We start from the raw sequence: 24,032 nt of genomic DNA on the forward strand, positions 1-24,032 counted from the left end.
TTCACTCTTATCCAGCCTGGTTTTTTCTAACAATGTCGGTGCTGTTGTGGCCGACTGCTTAGCGGATTCCTGAAGTTCATAGAATGTCTGGAAGCGTAGATTCTCCAATACGGCGCGGTAAATGGGAACCGTGCCATTGATGCAGGACTCCACCAATTGTTGTTCATTCATGTTTGGGTCGTGACAATCCAGTGCCTAAATTCTGAATCTTTTGACTAATCATTTGGATGTTCATTGTTTCGTTGGAACATCCTTCCTAAGTCTGAAAAGGTGATTTTCTCAGACACAAAGAAATACTTCTTGTAGAAATATACAACCATCTCACACCAGTTGGATATGCTGTTTGGTGCAATGTTGTTGTACCAAGTGTACGCTCTTCCAGTAAGTGGCTTTGAAAATTCTTTCAAGCGGAGGAATGATTGTATTCGTGCTCACCCAAGGATTCTAAAAATCGACAGATATGTTCACGTGCATTACCAGTGCCGTCATAAAGGGAGAATTGAGGAGAATAATATCCCCTCGGAAGAGTAACTCTTTGCACATCAGGAGGATACGGAGGTTGATGCTGGTGCATGCCCACCGGGTTTTCTCTGTCTCGATTTCGAAGAAGTCGTTCCAAATCTTCATGTGTGATGAAATTGGATGGTCGATTCCTCTCCGATGGGCGGGCCACTTCATCTACAAGGGTTGTGCCCTGCTGAGGTGCCGGCACCAGGAGTATTAAAAGTGCTCCTCATTGGCTCTGGTCGGCGTGGTTCCTGCGGTAACTGTTCCTTTAATATCTTAAGGAAAGTAAGCACCTCCTTCTGAGTTGAAGCCATGTCCGTCTGAGCCTTAGAAAGAACTTCATGTCTTTCCATCAAATGAGCAATGGTGATAGGAGGTTGGCCTCCTCTGGTTCCTCCAGTTTCTCGTCCCGATGGTGGAGTTGCGGCAACTCTGGTGACAGCTGGGGACGTCACGCTTGAAGAAATATTAGGGGTGGAGGCAGCGGCTCTGGCTCTGGTGATTGGAGGTGTAGCGCCTGAGGGAACGTTTCCTGCTATGCTGGTGTTGATCATGCTAACAGGTGGTACATTGATGTCGCTGGAAGGAATGTTGATACCCAGGACGTTTTCAGCGCCGGTGGTCTCAGGGTTTGTTGCTGATCCGGACCTGAGAACCATCTTGAAATTGGGATTGGAAAAATAAAAATAAAATTGCGAATTTGATATTGCAACCGAGAGATTAATCTCCCACTGTGGTCGCCAGTTGTTTATGGGTAAAAACTGTTTCTGCTGGTTTTGGTAAATGTGGATGTGTGGATGAGAAACAAATCTAAACCTTAAACAAATGCACTCCAGGGAGTACTTTGGATTCGAGAGATCAATCTGTACAATCCAGGCTTAAATCAAGAAATGGTCGTTCCAGTCTTGCTTCGGTCACAAAATGAAGGAGAAGGGTTGGTCTTAGGGAGGGAAGCAAAGAAGGTGTTGAGATCAGAATGATTAATTCTGAAGGTGTGGCTTTTTATGACTTGTATCAGGATGTGGAACTGGCTTGCGGAATGTAATCTATCAGTCCTTTGGTTCTTTCTGGATACTGTGTTGTTGTTAACCAAATTGTTTCCGTTTGGTTGAAATGGGTAGAGCCTATTTATACAAGTCATATTGAACTCACCCTGATCTCGTAGAAAGTGGGAATTATTGAGTGATGGAGAAGTGGGGTCGTGTGTAAATTCCAGAAAAACACGTCCCCATTATGAAGGAGACGGGTTGGTTTACACCCACTACTTCTTGCCGCCACTAACTTCCCTGCTTTCTGACACTTTCTTATAATGGGCGTGTTGCACGCCGCACGCTATAAACCGCCAGACCAATACCCTGATGAGTATCCCCCAGTTTATGACATGTTTGATATCTCGAGTGTTTTCGTGAAAAACGTGTAGCAAGTCAAAGTCAGGAGACTTGCCGCAGGAGAATAGCATATGATGCTATTAGGCTTGTCTTGGATGGTCGCATAAGACTTGCCACAGGCCTGTCAATTCTGTGGCGAATTTGGACGGCTAAGATTGTGACCCATGATAAAGGATGGCCATTGATTATGGCCACATTCTGTTGGCGCCTGATAATGGCACAATGGCGTGGTTGGCATAGTTTGCGCATGCCAGTGGCACGGTGGTACAAGTAGCGCCTGGTGTATCCATGGCCGCTAGATTTTGGCATATTGGTGTTAGGCCCAAATATGGCTTGGAAACATTAGTTCTAGTTGCCACATCAATCCCAATGCTCTGGGTAGCATGATTTGGATTGGTTGGCGTAGCATGATGTAATATTTTTGTGTGGTAAGTAAAAGTTCGTTGCTCGTACTTGTAAATATTTAAAAACAAAAATATATACAAAATATGTCACACGATCAAGAGATACTAGGACTTCGGATTCCACCATTAACCACATTCAATCAGTTCATATAACGACTCATAACTATTCTAGCTCTTTTGTTGACTCTTTTATTTGCCAAAAATAGATTTTATAAAACATCAATTGTAAATCACAAGCATGGTGCATCAAAATCTCTTACGTCTAAGCATACACCATCAAACGAAATCACAACTAATTAATAAAAATCATAAAACAATGAAAAACAAGTGCAGAAGTCATAAAGAATCGATTATAGTTACCAAAAGTTTGTGAAATAAGGCTTCCTCCTTCATCCCAATATTGGGGTTTAGCTATTCATATCAAACACACACTCAAAATAATAATTCAAGCTCACAAGGTGTTTAAAAGATTGAAAAAGGATAAAACAGTGGATCTATGACCCACGCTGAGTGTTCAGAGAACAACGACAATACTTTGCTGCTGTAAACAACGACACAATCCAACTGCTGTTGACGCTGCTGAAAATAAGACTGTTCTGGATAGTCTGTTCTTCGTGTTCTTCAAGCTCTTTAATGGCAGCAGCAGAACCCGTTCCTGGATATCGATTGTTTCTGCTCCTCAGAGGCTCTGCTCGACCCCCAACTCTCGACCCATTTTTTTTTGAACCCATCCCATGCGATTTATACACACACAGGGCGATTAAAATCCGAGATAAATCCGAGTATAACTCGGTTTCCTTTTTTTTCACGAAACCCTCTTTACGCGTCTTCTTTAGGTCTCCAACTTATACCAAACTCTTAGTTAGATATAAAAGAATCTATAGGAATGTATATCCACAACTTAGTCACGATGGAAATCCAAATTCGACTCAAACAAAACCCAACAGAGTCCGAGTTTTTCTTCTTCCCTGTTTTATCTCCAATCGGTTCTCACGGCTTATCCAGCCACTTCTGGCCCTTAAACTCACCCCTGTTAGCTTCCTATAAGTCCATAGAGTAAGCCCAAACATTTCCAGCCCTTTAATCGCACTATAGCTCCTTCAAAAATTCCGATCAAAAACTGCCAGTTAACAAACTCACTTTCCCGCCAAAACTTCATTTGAAATGTGAAGAAGAGATGCCCCCTATCCAGCTCCGGTGTCCCTTTAGCAGCTGCCTGGAAATGGGTCACCCCTTATCCAAAGCGAGAGTCTGAATAGCAAAAGTCCTCCCAGGTGCCTGTAACAACTTTTCGAGACAATTTCGCCGGAAAAGCTTATTTCTCCAAAAATACCTACAAAGAGATAAAATACCAAAATAAGTACAAAAATGGGTACTAACAATATACACAATAGAGATGAAAATAGACACATAAATGCGTCTATCAAATACCCCCAAACTTATTATTTGCTAGTCCCGAGCAAATCAAAACTAAAAAATAAAATCCTAACTCACTGTCGCAGGCATCGTCGATTGCATTTAGCGTATGCAATAAGCCTTTAAACCCCTAGGTGTCCCTAGTGGCGGAGTGTTGTCTCCGGAGGGCTTACAAGAGATATACCCACAAAACCTTTACTCCAAACCTTAGCTATCTATGCAGAACCTTGGAAGGCACTAAAGAATCTCCTTGGTTGGCATACTTATTGACTACAGGAGGAAGTACCCTGATGCGAAATTCCAATTGTTGTACACGAGTTTGCACTCAAGCATACTAAAATTCATATAAAGTGACAGAGCTCTACTCAGATAGTCACTATGGACATCATATTCGGAGTCAAAACTAATCACATGGATAGATCAAGAAGATGGATATAGAAAAACATAGATGGTTTTGATGTTTACTAAGAGAACGGCGTTTCCCATATCTGTCTGAAGGCCTCCGCCAAAATGAACCTATCCTAATGGATTGAGATACTAGTCCGACTAATATCAACACACTGGCATATACAAGGGTACCAGTGGTCGATAACCTAACTCTAGGTCAACACAACTGGCATATACAAGGGTACTAGTGGTTGACTTTATTGAATTTATTCCTTTTTGTCAAATGGTCTGGTCTCAATTTTTTTTTTCAACTTTTTGGTAACTACCATTTTATTTTTTCATCTCTTTTTTTCATCTCTTTTTTTTTTCTTTTTTCAACTTTTTTTTTTTCATGGTATCTCAATCACTCTAATTCACCCTAGCATTGGTAACAACTTGAATCGTGGGCCCCACCTATCACTGAGAAACATAGTTTAAAAACAAAATAAAATAAAAATATAAGTGAAAAGGACTCAACGAGATATGGTGAAACTATCATGTTATTTCTAACACCTGAGCTCTGTGCTTTTATGAATAGACTCTTCTAGATGTTGCCATCTAATCAGATTGGTTCCTCAACTCCTACAATCAAAATGCTTCCATCCACTTAGATTAGTTAGTGCAATCCTCAATATGCATAAATTTCTAAGATCTGGAGTTTATTTATTCATACTGCAACTAAAAAGTTTCTCCCGTACCCCCAAACTTAAATCTAACATTGTCCTCAATGTTCTAAAGATAAATTAAAAGCACGAACAAGGAGAAAATGTTACCATTTGAATAAAAAGAGATAAGGAAAGATATTACCGTGTCGCATGAATGTTGGGTTACCTACCAAGAAGTGCTAAGTTTAAAGTCTTCAGCCAGGCTAAGAAAGGATTAGTCACCTAATAGAATCATAAAGTAATAGCCGAAATTTCTGTGGGTCATCAAAACCAAATAGAGCTATCACAAATAAAAGGAATCTGCAACCTGCCAAGAAAATTAACAAATAAAGCGCACCCTTGTCTAGTTTCCTGTTTAAGACAACTACATCTAGCTGTGGTTCAGGTTCTATAACTGGGTCCAAATAAAATATTTTCATGGGTTGGAATTCCTCAAAGATAAGATCCGGTTCAGGTATTAGAGTTTTAAGAAACTCAAGTAAAAATTTGAAAGCACATAATAATAACCTGAATATTTGAGGATCCTTAAAGTCAATCAGTTTTGACTCAAACAATCGACCACTATGAAACTGGTGGTCAATCTTAAGCAAATGTATCAACCCTAATCTCTTAAAGTAATTAGGTTTAGTCTCAAAACTGAATAATTGACACATCTGAAATTTATACGTTCCCACAATTGGTTGAAAAATATTTGGTGGGAAAACAAAGTCGTCTTGATATCATAGCCTGGGTAAACCACATCAACCAGAGGATGGGTTTCTAATAACTGAACTTCCTTATGGACATCACTAGGTTCAGGAAAACGTGTGTGAAGATAATCTTGTAAAATGGTTGAGGCACATGGAGAATGATAATCACCCCCAAACTTAGAGTTTTGGGTATCTCTAGATAGACCAGCTACAATTTCCTTAATTTCTAGATCGTTTGAATCCTGAAAATAGTCAATTGCTTCTTCTAGGTTATACTCAAGTGACGCATCCTCACCCATATTTAATAGCTATACGAGTTCATTTTCTTCGTCTAAGACCATTGTTTCTAAATCGCTAGACTCTAAAACGATATTCTCAGAATAAACTCGTTCCTCTAAACCATTATCGACTTCGTAATCAAAAGGAAATATTACATCATCTAAAGAAGTGGTATCTCTAATCAAATCCTCGTCCTTTTGAATAGGTGAATAATTATTAAAATTATCGGGATCTGAACCAGAAATAGCACTATCATCATAAAGTTCATTTGGAGTAACAAATTCCTGATCACCATGCCTACATATTTCAAATTCTTCATCATCACTATCCTCGTCATAATCATCATAATATCATGAAAATGGTTGAACCTCATCTAAAGTAGTGTTACCAATCCTATCCTTGTCATCTTGATTATGCAAATAACTATCCTCATTTTCAAAGGTATTATTGGAAACACTATATTGGAAATTAAGACTATTTTGAGCAGTTCTTTCCTGGGCCTCTAACAATATTTTCTGAGTCGACTCACAAGACTTCCTTATGGTATCGTGTATAGAAGGTTCACTCATGGGTGCATTTTTTTTATTCATTTCTAACACAAACCTATTTGTATTCTCAGTTAATTATTTGAGAGACTCTTCTAGAGGAAGAACAGGTTCAGAAGGATCATAATAGGGACTAGTTTTCAACATTTTCATTATATTGTCCAAAGACGAGGAACTAGTACTATAATAATTCTTATTTTCTTGCTCGTATGACCGGGGTGTGTGTGTATAATAATTGGGCTCACCATGGTACGAGCCGTAACCTTGAAAAGTTTGATGTTCCCAATCACTATTCACATTATGGTTAAAATTGTAACGTCCATTTTGAAACTCAGTAGGATATTCGTTGTATTGGCTATTGTGATACCAGTTCGACATTCTATTGCAGGGGTGTGAGTTGTCACACAAAATAAAACCCACTGACAGGGTATTCGTGGGTGGATAGAGTCTTACCTCCCGTACCAGACGGGCGATGAACCGTTGAAGTCGACTCAGGCCACCGACTCCAATGTCAGTGTACGAACCCGAGGGGCCGAGACAGTATCGTAACTGTCGTCCTTCCCTGCAAACAGTTTATATTTAATCTTAACCCTTCCGTAGGGTTTTAAAAAAAATAATGTCCAAAAAGTGTCCAAAAATAAAAAGAAAAATTACAAAAACTAAAACCCTATTTACAGTTTCTAAAAATAAACCAAAATAACTATATACAAAATCTTCTTCTTCACTCCTTTCGGATTCCTCTTTTCTTTCCTTCTTTGGCGATGCTTTCCTTTTATAGCACTTTTTCTTTCCTTGTAGCTTCGCTCGAAATCTGAAAAGAATCAAAAAATACCAAAGGCGTAAAAGAGAACAAAAATTCTAAAAGAAATAAAATAAATCTAAAACCTAAAATCTAATACAAATCCGCGTCGGCGGCGCCAAAAATTGATGTAATATTTTTGTGTGGTAAGTAAAAGTTCGTTGCTCGGACTTGTAAAGATTTAAAAACAAAAATATATACAAAATATGTCACACGATCAAGAGATACTAGGACTTCGGATTCCACCATTAACCACATTCAATCAGTTCATATAACGACTCATAACTATTCTAGCTCTTTTGTTGACTCTTTTATTTGCCAAAAATAGATTTTGTAAAACATCAATTGTAAATCACAAGCATGGTGCATCAAAAGCTCTTACGTCTAAGCATACACCATCAAACGAAATCACAACTAATTAATAAAAATCATAAAATGATGAAAAACAAGTGCAAAAGTCATAAAGAATCGATTATAGTTACCAAAAGTTTGTGAAATAAGGCTTCCTCCTTCATCCCAGTATTGGGGTTTAGCTATTCATATAAAACACACAGTCAAAATAATAATTCAAGCTCACAAGGTGTTTAAAAGATTGAAAAAGGATAAAACAGTGGATCTACGACCCACGCTGAGCGTTCAGAGAACAACGACAATACTTTGCTGCTGTAAACAACGACACAATCCAACTGTTGTTGACGCTGCTGAAAATAAGACTGTTCTGGATAGTTTGTTCTTCGTGTTCTTCAAGCTCTTTAATGGCAGCAGCAGAACCCGTTCCTGGATATCGATTGTTTCTGCTCCTCAGAGGCTCTGCTCGACCCCCAACTCTCGACCCACTTTTTTGAACACATCCCATGCTATTTATACACACACAAGGCGATTAAAATCCGAGTATAACTCGGTTTCCTTTTTTTTCACGGAACCCTCTTTACGCGTCTTCTTTAGGTCTCCAACTTATCCCAAACTCTTAGTTAGATATAGAAGAATCTATAGGAATGTATATCCACAACTTAGTCACGCTGGAAATCCAAATTCGACTCAAACAAAACCCAACAGAGTCCGAGTTTTTCTTCTTCCCTGTATTATCTCCAATTGGTTCTCACGGCTTATCAAGCCACTTCTGGCCCTTAAACTCACCTCTGTTAGCTTCCTATAAGTCAATAGAGTAAGCCCAAACATTTCCAGCCCTTTAATCGCACTATAGCTCCTTCAAAAATTCTGATCAAAAACTGCCAGTTAACAAACTCACTTTCCCGCCAAAACTTCATTTGAAATGTGAAGAAGAGATGCCCCCTATCCAGCTCCGGTGTCCCTTTAGCAGCTGCCTGGAAATGGATCACCCCTTATCCAAAGCGAGAGTCCGAATAGCAAAAGTCCTCCCAGGTGCCTTTAACAGTTTTTCGAGCCAATTTCGCCGGAAAAGCTTATTTCTCCAAAAACACCTACAAAGAGATAAAATACCAAAATAAGTACAAAAATGGGTACTAACAATATACACAATAGAGATGAAAATAGGCACATAAATGCGTCTATCATAGCAACCTCACCTAAATTAGGATTTGGCATGCCAAAACCCTAATTAGTGCGTGCGGCATGCAGCCGCGGCATGGTGATGCTTTTTTATGCAAACGGCGCCATAATCATGCCAAAGGCACTATAACAAGGCAATTATGTGGAAACGGCCACAAGAGCAAGAGTTTCCATGAGTGGATATGATATGGCGCCATTCCTAGGGTTTCCTGGGTCCCGCATGGCTCGTGGCATGTTTGGGGCCCAAAGTGGCGTGATTTGAGCCACAACTGGAAATTAGGGTTTTGATTAATGCTCCTAAAGTAGAGTCGTGATTCTGACTAGCAAAACCCTAATTTAAGCACATCATGGCGTTGGCCACGAACAGGAGGTAGGTTAGCACGTAGAGCGCTATTTACGGCACGCTGCCACGTTCGGCATGCTTCTGTGGCACGTTCGGCATGTTTGGCATGCCAATTATTGTTTTGGCGAGGCATGGCATGTTCGACATGTCACTAGCATGCTGGAGCGGAACGACACGTTTGGCATGCAAAATTAGCGCATTGGCGCAACATGGCACGTTTGGCATGTTGGCGCAGTTTTTGGAAAGAAAATGGCTTTGTGACCATTTGGCGTAGTTTACCTCTTTTAACACTGTGACAAGTTTGGAGCAACCTGATTGGTTAATATAAGAGAGGCCGGCCAAGCATGGGCGTCACCACACTTTTGGTGTGCGTGTGGCTGATTTACAGCAACCTGATTGGTCGATGGGAAATAAGGCCGACAAGCATGGGCCCAGCGACAACTTATGTGCGTGTGGTGGGAATAGGGGCCGGTTCGAGTATCATAGGGTATGTCCACTTGCAAGTGGCGACGTCTAGCCTATGGCGTGGCCACACCTCCCTTTGATGCTGCTCCTATTCCACGGCTCCTTTTATTCCTTGTTTTCTGATTGTGGGTAGGATTTTTCACCTACTAATCCATGGCAAATTAATTGCCTAGTTCTCCTAGACTTAATTTTGACAGGCAAGGTCTATTATACTGCGCAGGGCGTAAAACCCTAATTTTTGCAAATTAGTCAGGGTAATATCTGAATCTTGTGAAGTATCACAAAATTAATTGAATTTTATGTGTTGACACAAAGTTCTTTTAAGTTCATTGCCAGAGAGCAGTATGATTTCCGATTGAATACTTTATGCAAGGACCTTAGCCTTGATACTTGGAAATTCGTGTTACTATGCTGCGAGTGAATACAAATTTTCATGCCATATCAATATTAAGGGTTCAGCCGGGGAACATAGCACAGAAAGCATTCAAAGAAACTTATATTAACCGAATAATACATACATGGTGTCAAAATTTACAGAATATCTGGGATTGTTGCTACATGCACCATTCTGGTTAAATTTCATGTGAATATATGTGGCTTAATAAATACGCCAGTGAAGAGGTTGAACACTCATCACTTTTACATGGCTCTTTCTCTTTGCAGAGTGACGGCCTATTAAACGCAAGGTTTACAATTTAAACCCTGAACTAAAAACCACCATCAACAGGACTGAGTCGAGAAAATACAACTAATCGGTTCACACTTCGTGTGATCGTCTATGGATACGAGATCGAGACAACACAACAACGAAGTATATTTACTTGATAAGAGGTTCGGACTTAACCAAACACAATAGGATCACTATCAAGTAAATAGGAATTAATGTTTGTGTAACTTACTTTAAATTATAATAACAACAATTATAATTGCGGAAAATAAAAGTAAATGACACAGCAAGATTTTGTTAACGAGGAAACCGCAAATGCAGAAAAACCCCGGGACCTTGTCCAGAATTGAATACTCTCAGGATTAAGACGCTATACAAAATCAAACCAACTTCGTATAGTTGAGACCAAACAACTAAACCTATAGTTCACCTAGTTCCGTATATATTCCCACACCTCCGACCTGTAATAAGTCACGTACTTGGAACAATTCCTTTGGTTCGTATTCCAAACAGTAAAGGAACAACAAATCTGTTTGGTATCAACTCTCTTCAACCAAGTGATGTGAGTTCGACAAAGGATCTTTTGTTTATCTCAATAAACTCCTTCGTCAGGTTCTTAGATCTATCTTATTCTCAACTTCCGAAGTAATTGTTAAGATTTTGCAATCAATACTTTTAATCACAAAGAATTGTATTGATGCCGATCTACACAACTAATCAATCTAATCTACCACAAGGTGTTTGAGGATGAAAACGGTTTCTGCTGATTTTCGTAATTTCGAGTGTGTGGGTGAGAAACAAATTTAAACCCTAAACAATGTACTGCAAGGGAGTACTTTAGATTCGAGAGATCAATCTGTACAAATACGGCCTAAACCAAGAAATGGTCGTTCCAGACTTGCTTCGGTCACAAAGTGAAGGAGAAGGGTTGGTTTTGGGGAGGGAAGCGAAGAAAGTGTTGAGACAAGAATAGTTGATTCTGGAAGAGTAGTTGTTTCACGACTTGTATCAGAAAGTGGGAAGCTAACAGATGGAAAGCTAGCAAATGTTTTCTGAGTGTTGTATCCTCCTGACCTGAACTTCTCCTTTGGTGGAAATAGGTAATGCCTACTTATACAAGTCGAAGTGAAACGTACTCTGGTCTCATTAAGAAATGGAAAACGGGTGAGTAAATGGGAGGAGGTGGTAACCGGTAATGCTTGGAATTGATGTTCCATAAAAGAAAGCGTTTCACCATTACTCCCTGTATTTACTAATCGCCTCATCCTTATGACACTTTCTTATAACGAGCGTAGTGTACGCCGTACGCTGTAAACCGCCAAACCAATACCCAATGCGCATCCCCCAGTTTGTGACATGTGTTGATGTCTCAAGTGTTTTCGTGGAAAATATGTAGCATGTTGTTGTTGTCTGGCAAGTTGAGCTTGGGAGACTTTCCGGCTCGGTGGTGACCTTTAACGGTCGAGATTTTGCATCTTAAGAGGAAGGTATCCGTTGATTATTGCAACCTTTCATTTGGTATCCAGTGGCATGAAAGTATGATCAATATGGCTTTAATATGGCCCAGTTTAAGCGCGGCCAAAAGTTAGGGTTTTGGCTTTGTTTAGGCGCGACCAAACTAGGGCCAAAGGTTGCCATGTGTTAGTTGGTAACCTTGGACATCTAAGATCTGCATCTTAGATGAAAAATTGGCCGTTGATTGTTGCAGTCCTTCCTTTTGGTAGCCGCATAGGGAAGGCCGGCATGGTATGGCGCGGCAAGGTGGTTGGCATGCCATTGGCACATGTGGCATGGCATGCCTTGGCGCGGTTTGGCGTGGCCAAAACTAGGGTTTTGGGCCAAAGGTTACCATGCGCTGTTTGGCGACCTTGGACTGCTAGGATTTGCATCTAGGAAGGAAGGGTGTCCGTTGATCGTTGCACACCTTCGCTTTGGTAGCCGCATGGGGAAGGCCGACATGGTATGGCGCGGCAAGGTGGTTGGCATGCCATTGACACTTGTGGCATGGCATGCCTTGGCGAAGTTGCGTGGCCAAAACTAGGGTTTTGGGCCAAAGCTTACCATGGGTTGTTTGGCGACCTTGGACGGATAGGATTTGCATCTAGGATGGAAGGGTGGCAGTTGATCGCCGCACGCCTTCGTTTTGGTAGCCGCATTAGTAAGGCCGACATGGTATGGCGCGACAAGATGGTTGGCATTCCATTGACACATGTGCCATGGCATGCCTTGGCGCGGTTGGCGTGGCCAAAACTAGGGTTTTGGGCCAAAGGTTTCCATGCGTTGTTTGGCGACCTTGGACGACTAGGATTTGCATCTAGGATGGAAGGGTGGTCGTTGATCGTCGCACGCCTTCGTTTTGGTAGCCGCATAGGGAAGGCCGACATGGTATGGCGCGGCAAGGTGGTTGGCATGCCATTGGCACATGTGGCATGGCATGCCTTAGCGCGGTTTGGCGTGGCCAAAACTAGGGTTTTGGGCCAAAGGTTACCATGCGCTATTTGGTGACCTTGGACGGTTAGGATTTGCATCTAGGATGGAAGGGTGGTCATTGATCGTCGTAAGCCTTCGCTTTGGTAGCCGCATGGGGAAGGCCGGCATGGTATGGCGCGGCAAGGTGTTTAGCATGCCATTGGCACATGTGGCATGGCATGCCTTGGCGCGTTTTGGCGTGGCCAAAACTAGGGTTTTGGGCCAAAGGTTACCATGCGTTGTTTGGTGACCTTGGACGGCTAGGATTTGCATCCAGGATGGAAGGGTGTCCGTTGATCGTCGCACACCTTCGTTTTGGTAGCCGTATGGGAAAGGCCGGCATTGTATGGCGCGACAAGGTGGTTGGAATGCCATTGGCACATGTGGCATGGCATGCCTCGACGTGGTTTGCCGTGGCCAAAACTAAGGTTTTGGGACAAAGGTTACCATGCGTTGTTTGGTGACCTTGGTCGGCTAGGATTTGCATCTAGGATGGAAGGGTGGTCGTTGATCGTCGCAGGCCTTCGTTTTTGTAGCCGCATAGGGAAAGCCGGCATGGTATGGCGCGGAAAGGTGGTTGGCATGCCATTGGCACATGTGGCATGGCATGCCTTGGCGTGGCCAAAACTAGGGTTTTGGGCCAAAGGTTACCATGCGTTGTTTGGCGACCTTGGACGGCTATGATTTGCATCTAGGATGGAAGGGTGGCCATTGATCGTCGCACGCCTTCGTTTTGGTAGCCGCATAGGGAAGGCCGGCATGGTGGGGCCAAGGACAATGGCGCGGATGGCTTGGGATAGTGGGGCCAAGGGTTTGGCATGCCATTGGCGCATGGTGCGGCTAGCATGGTTGGGGACAAGGCAAGGTGCGGTTGGCTTGGCATGGTGGGGCCAAGGGTTTGGCATGCCATTGGCGCATGGTGCGGCTAGCATGGTTGGCATGCCTTGGCGCGGTAGATGTGGCTGGCATGGTTTTCCATTGGTACAGTGGTCTGGCTGGCATGATTGGCATGCCTTGGCACGGAGATGTGGCTGACATGGTTTTCCATTGGCACAATGGTGCGGCTAGCATGGTTGGCATGCCTTGGCGCGGCGATGTGGCTGGAATGGTTTGCCATTGGCACAGTGGTGCGGCTGGCATGGTTTGCCATTGGAACAGTGGTGCGGCTGGCATGGTTGTCATGCCTTGGAGCGGAGATGTGGCTGGCATGGTTTGCCATTGGCACAGTGGTGCGGCTGGCATGGTTGGCATGCCATTGCGCGGAGATGTGGCTGGCATGGTTTACCATTGGCACAGTGGTGCGGCTGGTATGGTTGGCATGCCTTGGCGCGGAGATGTGGCTGGCATGGTTTTCCATTGGCACAGTGGTGCGGCTGGCATGGTTGGCATGCCTTGGCGCGGTAGCATGAGAATTAGGGTTTGGCATAGATGATGTCGGTCAATGTTAAGGGTTCTGCCGTGGAACATGACACATAAAAAAAAAGGTACCCTGGTAATTCTTACGTGCTGATCGATTCAATAAATGTGATAATGGTCATAGTGACGTCATGTCAGTTGTACGGTTTTACGATTTTAACCCTAAGCTAAAAACCACCATCAACATTAAGTCCCCTGCTTAGCTCGGAACAGGAGCATTGTTGCGAGGTAAGCATAGGTCAAGGACATAAATCGAAACGACAAGTCGTGGAAAGATGGTCAGGAAGGTCCGACTAACCTTTTCGAGAGGTAAGGAGAGTCCATGATCCTCGTGTTTGGCGGCCTTGCGTAGATTCTATTCGTGGTGTAGACCGTGAAGTGGTGAGATGAAGATCGTCGGCTTAGTCTGGCTATGCATCACCTTGGCTGGGTTAGGGAATATCATGATGCTGGCTTGGCGAGTTTTCGGTGTTAGTGCAGCAAGTCATGGCGCGGACGGCTTGGCATGGTGGGTCCATGGCACTGACGCAGTTTGGTGAGGCAAAGCATGCGCGGACGGCTTGGCATATGGGGCCAAGGCATGGTGCGGTCCTGGCGAGGCAAGCATGGCGGACGTCTTGGCGTGGTGGGCCCAAGGCAATGGCGCGGACGGCGTTGGCATGGTGATTGGTCTTCGCCGGCCCGGTTGCCTCTTTTCCTTACTTGACTCAAATAGGAAGTCCTTCCCTTATTCAAACTCCCAAGTATCACGCCTATAAAAGGAGTGCCAACCTCTCCTTTTACTTCAAACCTATATATTGTTTTTATTCTGGCCGTGTGGTAACAGTAAAGAGGACGAGCGAATCCCAGGTATGTCTTCCAACACTTCCTCTTTAACTTGCTTTTCTTGTTGTTTTTTTTGTGTTAGTGCAAACCCTAGCTGTAGGCGTACCTTTTCATGAACTTGTAGAAATGTTTTCCTTCTGCGTTGGTATGAATCCTAGCCGTAGGTATGCTTTGCACGAACTTGTAGTAACATTTAGGCGTGAATACCGTAATGATGTTGGCCGCCTCAATTACCGTGCAAAGTAGGCATGCATGAGCTGGTAATTGTCATTCCCTTCCCGCGAAAACCTAGCTTCTAGGGTTTACTCCTTTTTCCTGGTGTGACCGTGTGTATGGTTCCCGTGGTGGGGTGCGCCTCCTCGGCCGGGCGCAAATTTCTCGCTCCAGGGTATGGTCTTGGCATGAGGTGTTGATGCAGGGTATGTAAGTCCCCATTTATTTGCCTATACGCATTATGACTTTGAAAAAAATTGGCTTGCGTCCAGTATGGATCTCTTGTGTCTGATAAAATAATTTCCATGCACTTTCCGTAATAATTTCTCTTCGTATTGTTCCATTGTAGTTATTTCGAAGGTGGAAGTAGCGTGAGAGAATTTTCGTTAGGATGTCATTTGAGAAAAATTTTGTCGTACCGAAAGATGTTGGCAATTCCAATCCAAACATAGATGATGAGTTCTTTACAACATCCGCCACGATTAGGAGAAATCATCCCAAATATGTGTCGATTCTTCTGACTAGTCCGGAAAGTGAAGGAGAGGCCCGGTCGGTTCGGCCAGGAGGTGTAATAAGGTTTTGTCTTCAGAGGAAAGAGTATCATGCTTCTCATATTGACTTTAAAATCTCTGTGAGTCCGTTGCATCCCTTTGAGAAATCGATGCGATTCATGATGAGCCAGGAATGTGTAAAATCCAGTTTGATCAAGGCGCAGATCATTGATGCTGTCGCGGCTTCCGCAGTGCTTCAAATTAGGAAAAATATTCCAGGCTTGGTTGCTTTTATTTCCAGATGGTGTCCAGACACTCACACGGCCATATGCAGGTGGGGTGAAATGACTTTCTCCTTAGAGAGAGTGGCCGTGTTGTTGAACCTTCCTGTAATAGGAAACCTCGATGTCAAATTGTTTGCAGATGAAGAAGAAATGTGCGCCGCTCTGGTTGCGAACTCAAAAGGATTCGTTCAGAAAGAAAACGATACGAGGTGCTTCTATGTCCGGTGGGTGTCTTAGTGGTTTCCCGATGAGTTGGAGCCGAATCAGAAGAATAGTACGCTTCATGTCGCGACGTTCTTGGCTCTTTGGTTATCCAGAGATATTTTCGATGACGGATCGGGTAAGAAGGAGATAAGATAGGAACTTATCAAGTTTTCCATAAAATTGGCAAAAGGTGTCTTTCTCTCTATTGGCGGCTTGTTTCTTGGTTCTCTATACACACACTTGGATCAACTGGTCGTGGACATGTGCGCTTCAAATGGTTACATGAAAGTGGATTCGTATATTCATGCCGCCTTTCTCCAAGCGTGGCCGTGGGAGCACTTCGAAAGGTATGCTCCAAAACCGTTGGCCTTACTTCCCGAGTCTTGGGCTGGCTCTAGGATACTGCGCTGGTCGAATAGGCGCCCAAAGATTGGTTCGAACTTGGTTGGATTCTTTGACAACTCGCACACGATCAATTTTCGTCCATGGGATCCGGTGCATGCGTCCATAACTCAGAGCAGTACCTTTTCTTCTGCTCCGAGCATGTCTTTGTCTTCTGATAAAGAGGATATGAGTGTTGGAGAGATGGTGTTCATGCGAAGCTGCACGCCCGGTTATGTGTCGTCTTTCTTTCGAGGATCTTGCAAATCAGTCTCTTACAATGTCGATAGGGAGGCTCAGGATATGGGTTTTGACCAAGGGGTTCCACTTGTTCGTCATCCGGTTGTTCCAGAAGTCTCGTTGCCAACTGTTCTCGATGCTACTGTTCTTGTGTCGGGTAAAAGTCTCCCTTTCCTGCTTGCGGAACGAAATCCATCAACAACCTCCAAATATAACATATTTTGGCAGGATGAGTTTCTTGTTTTCCATGTATTCGTGAATGATGTGGTTGAAAACCATCGCGGTAAGCCTTCTCCTGCGGTTTTAGTCCGAATGCAGATAGTCCCCAAGTAAAGGAGCGAAGATCTAAAAGCGGTGCAGATGGTTCCCAGTTAGTTTCGACAGCCCTACCGACTTTCAGTTCGTCCAATATGCGGGTACGTGTTATTTTTCTCTTGACTTTAGTTGGATCGTGTATATCCTTGTTTCTTTCCTGAGTATCCGTCTTTGTATCTTGCCTAGGGTCTCAGCAGCGTGAATGCCTTTACCAAACTTGCAAGCATTCAGAAAACATCGCTTCTCGAGACGGAGGGTGGCGGTGCTGAGCCTATCCGTGGCGATGGGGAACCCGAGAAGGATGAAAGCTCGGAGTTCAGTGATGGTGAGAGTAGTTCTTCCGACAGAAGTGCTGAATCTTCCTCTAGCCAGTCTGAAAGTGAATCAGTGAGTCTCCCGCATGTTTTTTTTTTCTTTGGAAAATATCTAATCCGTGATGTCATAGGGGGAAACCGTTTCTGAAGATGGCCCTAAGACGGAGACTGGTGGTGATACAACTTTGTCTCCAATTGTGGCAGCCGCACCGGGCGACCTTGGAATGGATGTTGATCGAGATGAAAACTTCGTTGTGACTCAGATAATGGAGAGTACTCCAGTGGCCGCAGGTGCAATTGTCGTTAGGAATCCCTTGCCGGTTGTTGATGTAGACGCAGGCGCCACTTTCAACCCTCCATACCTGGTTCCTTATCCGGATCATGTGTTGATCGAGGGATTTAGCGTGCCAGCCAAACATGCGGCGCTATACACCAAGATATGGGAAAGCTACGGACATATCGCCACGATCAAGAAGGTTACTAGTCTATTTGTGTTGGTTAAGCGTGTGGAGGAAGCTTTGTCTTCGATTGACGACATGTGCAACGTGACCGGTAATACTGTTTCTGAGGATGTAATCTCGAGCTGGAGGTTCCATCGTGACATGTGTGTAAACTTCGAGTTCAATGTTCCTTGGTTCGTTGAAGGTTTCTCTGAGGTTGAAAAGTTTCTGGTCGAAACAGTCGAAGGTCCTTCTGCGGATATGGTAAAGAAGCAAGAAGCGGAAGTCAAAAAATTGTCCAGGAAGCTGAAGTTGAAGAGGGCGGCTCTCCAAAGCACGAAGGAGGCTCTTGCTAAGAAGATCAAGCCATTGTTTAAAAACTTTCCTTGAATGTATTTATGTCTTCTTAACTTCATATTTTTAGGTTTTTTTTTTTGAAAGGCAAATGAAACGCCTAGTTTATAGTTTTGATTTCCTGGATTTTTGGGTTGATATACAAATGTTACCTTGAGGGTTTTGGATTATTCTTTTGGAATGAATTGTTTTTAAATGGATTGTTTTGGGAATGATGTTGTCTTGGTTACAATTGCAAGTGATGCAAACATCCCAGGAAAACCATGGAACCGTGAGCATTGAGTGTATGTAGATGACATGGTGTGAAACATAACATGGCTATCGGTTTCATCATTCCCGTGAAAACTAGAAATAGCAAACCATGTATTTTTTCTAGGTAAGACTTACTCGGTTTTTCAGGTCTCTTGATGAAAACGGAATCTTCCGGGTGTAAGACCGAGTTTTACGGGAGGCACCGCCGTGATTGTGGAAAGTCCCCAGCCGTCCTATCTGATAATCGAGTCGTCGATCCCTGGTTGGATCGTTCGCTTTTAACCTCTAGGCAGTCCCCAGTCATCCCTCGCCGTGTCAAGACTGATAATCGGGTCGTCTGGTAACTGAGTCGTCGATCCCTGAGCGGATCGTCTGCTTCTACCAACTTGATGTCTGAGTCGAAGCATGAGATCGATGGTCGAAAATTGACATTGTAACCGAAAGATCAATCTCCCACTGTGGTCGCCAATTGTTTGAGGCTGAAAACGATTTTTTTTGATTTTGGTAATTTCGGGTGTGTGGGTGAGAAACAAATTTAAACCCTAAACAATGTACTGCAAGGGAGTACTTTAGATTCGAGAGATCAATATGTACAAATCCGGCCTAAACCAAGAAATGGTCGTTCCAGACTTGCTTCGGTCACAAAGTGAAGGAGAAGGGTTGGTTTTGGGGAGGGAAGCGAAGAAAGTGTTGAGACCAGAATAGTTGATTCTGGAAGAGTAGTTGTTTCACGACTTGTATCAGAAGTGGGAAGCTAACAGATGGAAAGATAACAAATGTTTTCTGAGTGTTGTATCCTCCTGACCTGAACTTCTCCTTTGGTGGAAATAGGTAATGCCTATTTATACAAGTCGAAGTGAAACGACTCTGGTCTTATTAAGAGATGGAAAACGTGTGAGTAAATGCGAGGAGGTTGTAACCGGTAATGCTTGGAATTGATGTTCCATAAAAGAAAGTGTTTAACCATTACTCCCTGTATTTACTAACCGCCTCATCCTTATGACACTTTCTTATAACGAGCGTAGTGTACGCCGCACGCTGTAAACCGCCAAACCAATACCCAATGAACATCCCCCAGTTTGTGACATGTGTTGATGTCTCGAGTGTTTTCGTGGAAAACATGTAGCATGTTGTTGTTGTATTGCAAGTTGAGCTTGGGAGACTTGCCGGCTCGGTGGTGACCTTCAACGGTCGAGATTTTTCATCTTAAGAGGAAGGTAGCCGTTGATTATTGCAACCTTTCGTTTGGTATCCAGTGGCATGAAAGTATGATCAGTATGGCTTTAATATGGCCCAGTTTAGGCGCGGCTAAAAGTTAGGGTTTTGGCTTTGTTTAAGCGCGACCAAACTAGGGCCAAAGGTTGTCATATGTTAGCCGGTAACCTTGGACGGCTAAGATCATCATCTTAGATGAAAAGGTGGCCGTTGATTATTGTCGGCCTTCGTTTTGGTAGCCGCATAGGGAAGGCCGACATGGTATGGCGCGGCAAGGTGGTTGGCATTCAATTGGCACATGTGGCATGGCATGCCTTGGCGCGGTTTGGCGTGGCCAAAACTAGGGTTTTGGGCCAAAGGTTACCATGCGTTTTTTGGCGACCTTGGACGGCTAGGATTTGAATCTAGGATGGAAGGGTGGTCTTTTATCGTCGCACGCCTTCGTTTTGGTAGCCGCATGGGGAAGGCCGGCATGGTATGGCGCGGCAAGGTGGTCGGCATGCCATTGGCACATGTGGCATGGCATGCCTTGGCGCGGTTTGGCGTGCCCAATACTAGGTTTTTGGGCCAAAGGTTACCATGCGTTGTTTGGCGACCTTGGACGGCTAGAATTTGCATCTAGGATGGAAGGGTGGTCGTTGATCGTCGCACGCCTTCGTTTAGGTAGCCGCATGGGGAAGGCCGGCATAGTATGGCGCGACAAGGTGGTTGGAATGCCATTGGCACATGTGGCATGGCATGCCTTGGCGCGGTTTGGCGTGGCCAAAACTAGGGTTTTGGGCCAAAGGTTACCATGCATTTTTTGGCGACCTTGGACTGCTAGGATTTGCATCTAGGATGGAAGGGTGGTCGTTGGTCGTCGCACGCCTTCGTTTTGGTAGCCGCATAGGGAAGACCGGCATGGTCTGGCGCGACAAGGTGTTTGGCATGGCATTGGCACATGTAGCATGGCATGCCTTGGCGCGGTTTGGCGTGGCCAAAACTAGGGTTTTGGGACAAAGGTTACCATGCATTGTTTGGCGACCTTGGACAGCTAGGATTTGCATCTAGGATGGAAGGGTGGTCGTTGATCGTCGCACGCCTTCGTTTTGGTAGCCGCCTAAGGAAGGTCGGCATGGTGGGGCCAAGGCCAATGGCCCGGATGGCTTGGCATAGTGGGGCCAATGGTTTGGTACGGACGGCTTGGCATGGTGGGGCCAAGGGAAGGTGCGGTTGGCTTGGCATGGTGGGGCCAATGGTTTGGCATGCCATTGGCGCATGGTGCGGCTAGCATGGTTGGGGCCAAGGAAAGGTGCGGTTGGCTTGGCATGGTGGGGCCAAGGATTTGGCATGACATTGGAGCATGGTGCGGCTAGCATGGTTGGCATGCCTTGGCGCGGTAGACGTGGATGGCATGGTTTGCCATTGGTACAGTGGTGCGGCTGGTATGCTTGGAATGCCTTGGCGCAGAGATGTGGCTGGCATGGTTGGCATGCCTTGGCGCGGAGATGTGGCTGGCATGGTTTGCCATTGGCACAGTGGTGCGGCTGTCCTGGTTGGCATGCCTTGGCGCGGAGATGTGGCTGGTGATGAGTGCTAAAAAGTGCATATTTCTATATATTTTTCTTGGCATTTAACTCATCTTTTGTGCATTAATTCTATATTTTATCCCATATTCTGTGTTTTCGTTGTTTTCAAGAATAAATAATTTTCTTAATTAATTTTGCATTTTTAGGTACTAAATAAAGCCTGGTTATCTCACGGAGCGAATAGAGCAAAGGAACGGTAAAGACTCCCGCTAGGAGGAAGCGAAGAATGATGTTTGCAAGAGCCGGATCAATTAGAAGTGGGCTTGAAGAGGAAGAATTGTTCTTAAAGAAGATATGGGCTTGGCATACCCAAGGCCCAAAACCCTTACCCAAATCCATTTCCATTATTCATACCCATTTCCATGAGAGCCGTCAGATTGGATCCATCTTGTCATCCAACGGTCGCCTCATCATTGTGCATCAAAATCCAAAGCTCATGTCAAACACCATAGTACCTAACTCCATCTGGAGCCGTCAGCTTCGTTGTATCACTTAATCCAATGGTCGCTCAGAGCCTTCTTCTATCTTGCCGTTAGATTCAATCTGAAGTTGATGATCCAACGCCTTCCACTCGTTGTTCATCAAACTCCGCTGCACCTGAACAACACCTAAACATCAAACCCATCGACCCAAAACAAACACCCACCTTCTTCTTCCCCAAAATTCCATTCCCCCAAAAACCTCTTCCTCCCCCGACAGTTGCAGACCTCACCTCACCCATCGCCACCATCACCTCCCCAGCCGACCATCATCAGAACAACCATACCCTAGTTACTCTCCTTCTTGTTCTTAGCACCCACCACTCTTAGGTGCTACATCCAAGACAGAGATGGAACTAGGGTTTCACAGTGGAGAGAAGAAGGAAATTGGAGCAGCGTTCGAGTAGCAGAAGCAAGTTGAAGCATGGGTCAGCGCTCAATTGCAGAGGGGACAACAAATTCAGAGGGTATGGTGAGTTTTTCCCAAATTCCTATAAACCCTAATTTTGTTAAATTTGGGGGTTTGGTGTAAAAACCCTAATTGGGTGTTCTGATTATAAATAGGAAGTGAGGGTGTAATGTTTTGGGTATGCCTGGATTAGCCAGAGCACAACCCATTAGAGGCCTGGACTAGCCAGTGCTCTCTACTATCACTTCTCAATCTACTGTTAAATTCTGTTCAATTTCAATTCAAGTTCATAATTCAGTTAATGTTCAGTTTAAGCTTCAGTTGTTCAGTAAAATTCATCATGTTCTAGTTTAATTGCTAAGGTTGAGATGAAACCAATGCCACTGCTAGTTAGTTGAAATCATAGATATTGTTCTTGTTGTGCTAGAACTGTTTAGGATAAATTATCCTTCAGGATTGCTTACTCATCTAAGTGATTGATCTGTGGTTAGTTTGTTTTGTGAGAGGACAGCTAATACTAGGATTAGATAATTATCTTAGTGATACTAAACCATCCTCCTGAAACAACCCTTTGATGAGCAGCAGGCTTGAACCTTCACTGCTATCTAGATAGTCAGCAAGCCTAGAAGCTCACTGATATCTACACCAGGGACAAGAGTGATATTGAAATTGAGATTTCCTTAGCATAGGTTATTGGTGGATTCAATACCTTAGTAACATTTGCTCTCTGTTGTTTAGTTACACTTTATGTCACTAGTTCAGTTACACCAAAACAGCTCAGTTGTGTTTCAACACAACACAAAAATCATTATCTGTCACTTTGTCACATAGAATCAGTTAGTAAAAGACCATTAGAAGATTTCAATCACACTCAAGTCCCTGTGGAATGACCCTGTTCTTGCAAACAAGCTACAAATGACCCTGTGCACTTGCAGGTATAACATGTAGGCTGCTTCATTGTCTTATTTTCTTACACTCTTAAAAGCCTACCAAGTTTTTGGCGCCGCTTCCGGGGACTTGGCGCTGTGTGTTGATTTGTTCTTTGCTGTTTTGTTGCATTCACTTTCCTCTTCATATTTGCATCATAGTTCATTGCATTTGCATCTTTCCCTGCATTGCATACTCATTTGCATATTGTTCACTTACATTCCTGCATCATAGCTTGCATCTTTACTCACTTTCTGCTTTGAGCCAGCAGGTACCTGCCTATCCTGCTGCTTTTGCTGTGGAGCTGCTGCTGCTCCTGTGCTTGCTGTACTCCTGCTCTCCTGCTGAGCTGTTGTGCTTGTACTGCTGTGGTGCTCCTGCTTGTGCCAGGCCAAGACTGCTGCTGAGCTGTTGTGGCCCATGTTGCTGCCTGTTGCTGCTAACTGCTGCTGCCTTCTGCACCTGTTGCTCTGCTGTGGCCCTGTGAACCTGCAAAGCCTGCTGTTGTGCTGTTGCTGCTGCTGCTGATCTGCTCCTTCTGCTAGGCCTGAAGTGGTGCTGCTGCCATTCATAAGCCAAGCCCAACTGGGCCTTAACAAAGACAAAAGCTAAGGAAAAGAACAAGGCCCAACTGCGCTGTGCAACTAAAAACAGAGCAGCTGGGCTGTGCTTAAGCAAGTAAGCCTAAACCCATTAAGAGAACCCAACCTGTGGGCTTCCATTTTTAATTTGTGGGCTTGTAATAATTTTTTCCATTTTTTTTTGTTGGGCTTGTAATTTAAGTTAACTTTTGGGTGTGTATTTGAGCTTAACTGTGGGATTGTCCCTATCAAAATTTTGGGTTTCAAAAACCCAACAAACAACCTAAACAAGTTTAACTGAACCTACCAACTCAGCTGGGCTTCGTTAGTTTCTGGGCTTGCTGAAGTCGTTAGTGGGCCGTGTACCCAAACTCTAGGACGAAAGTTGGGCTCTGTTTCACAACAATTTTTCCAAAACCCAACAGTGGGCTTGGCCTTTTATCCCATAAAACCAAAGTTTTCAAAACCCAATAAACCAAAGTGTTTTCTTTTCCCATTAAGTCCAAATTTTCTAAAACCCATTAAAAACCAA

This window comes from Papaver somniferum, chromosome 2 (assembly GCF_003573695.1).
Source record: "Papaver somniferum cultivar HN1 chromosome 2, ASM357369v1, whole genome shotgun sequence".
NCBI classification, from domain to species: domain Eukaryota; kingdom Viridiplantae; phylum Streptophyta; class Magnoliopsida; order Ranunculales; family Papaveraceae; genus Papaver; species Papaver somniferum.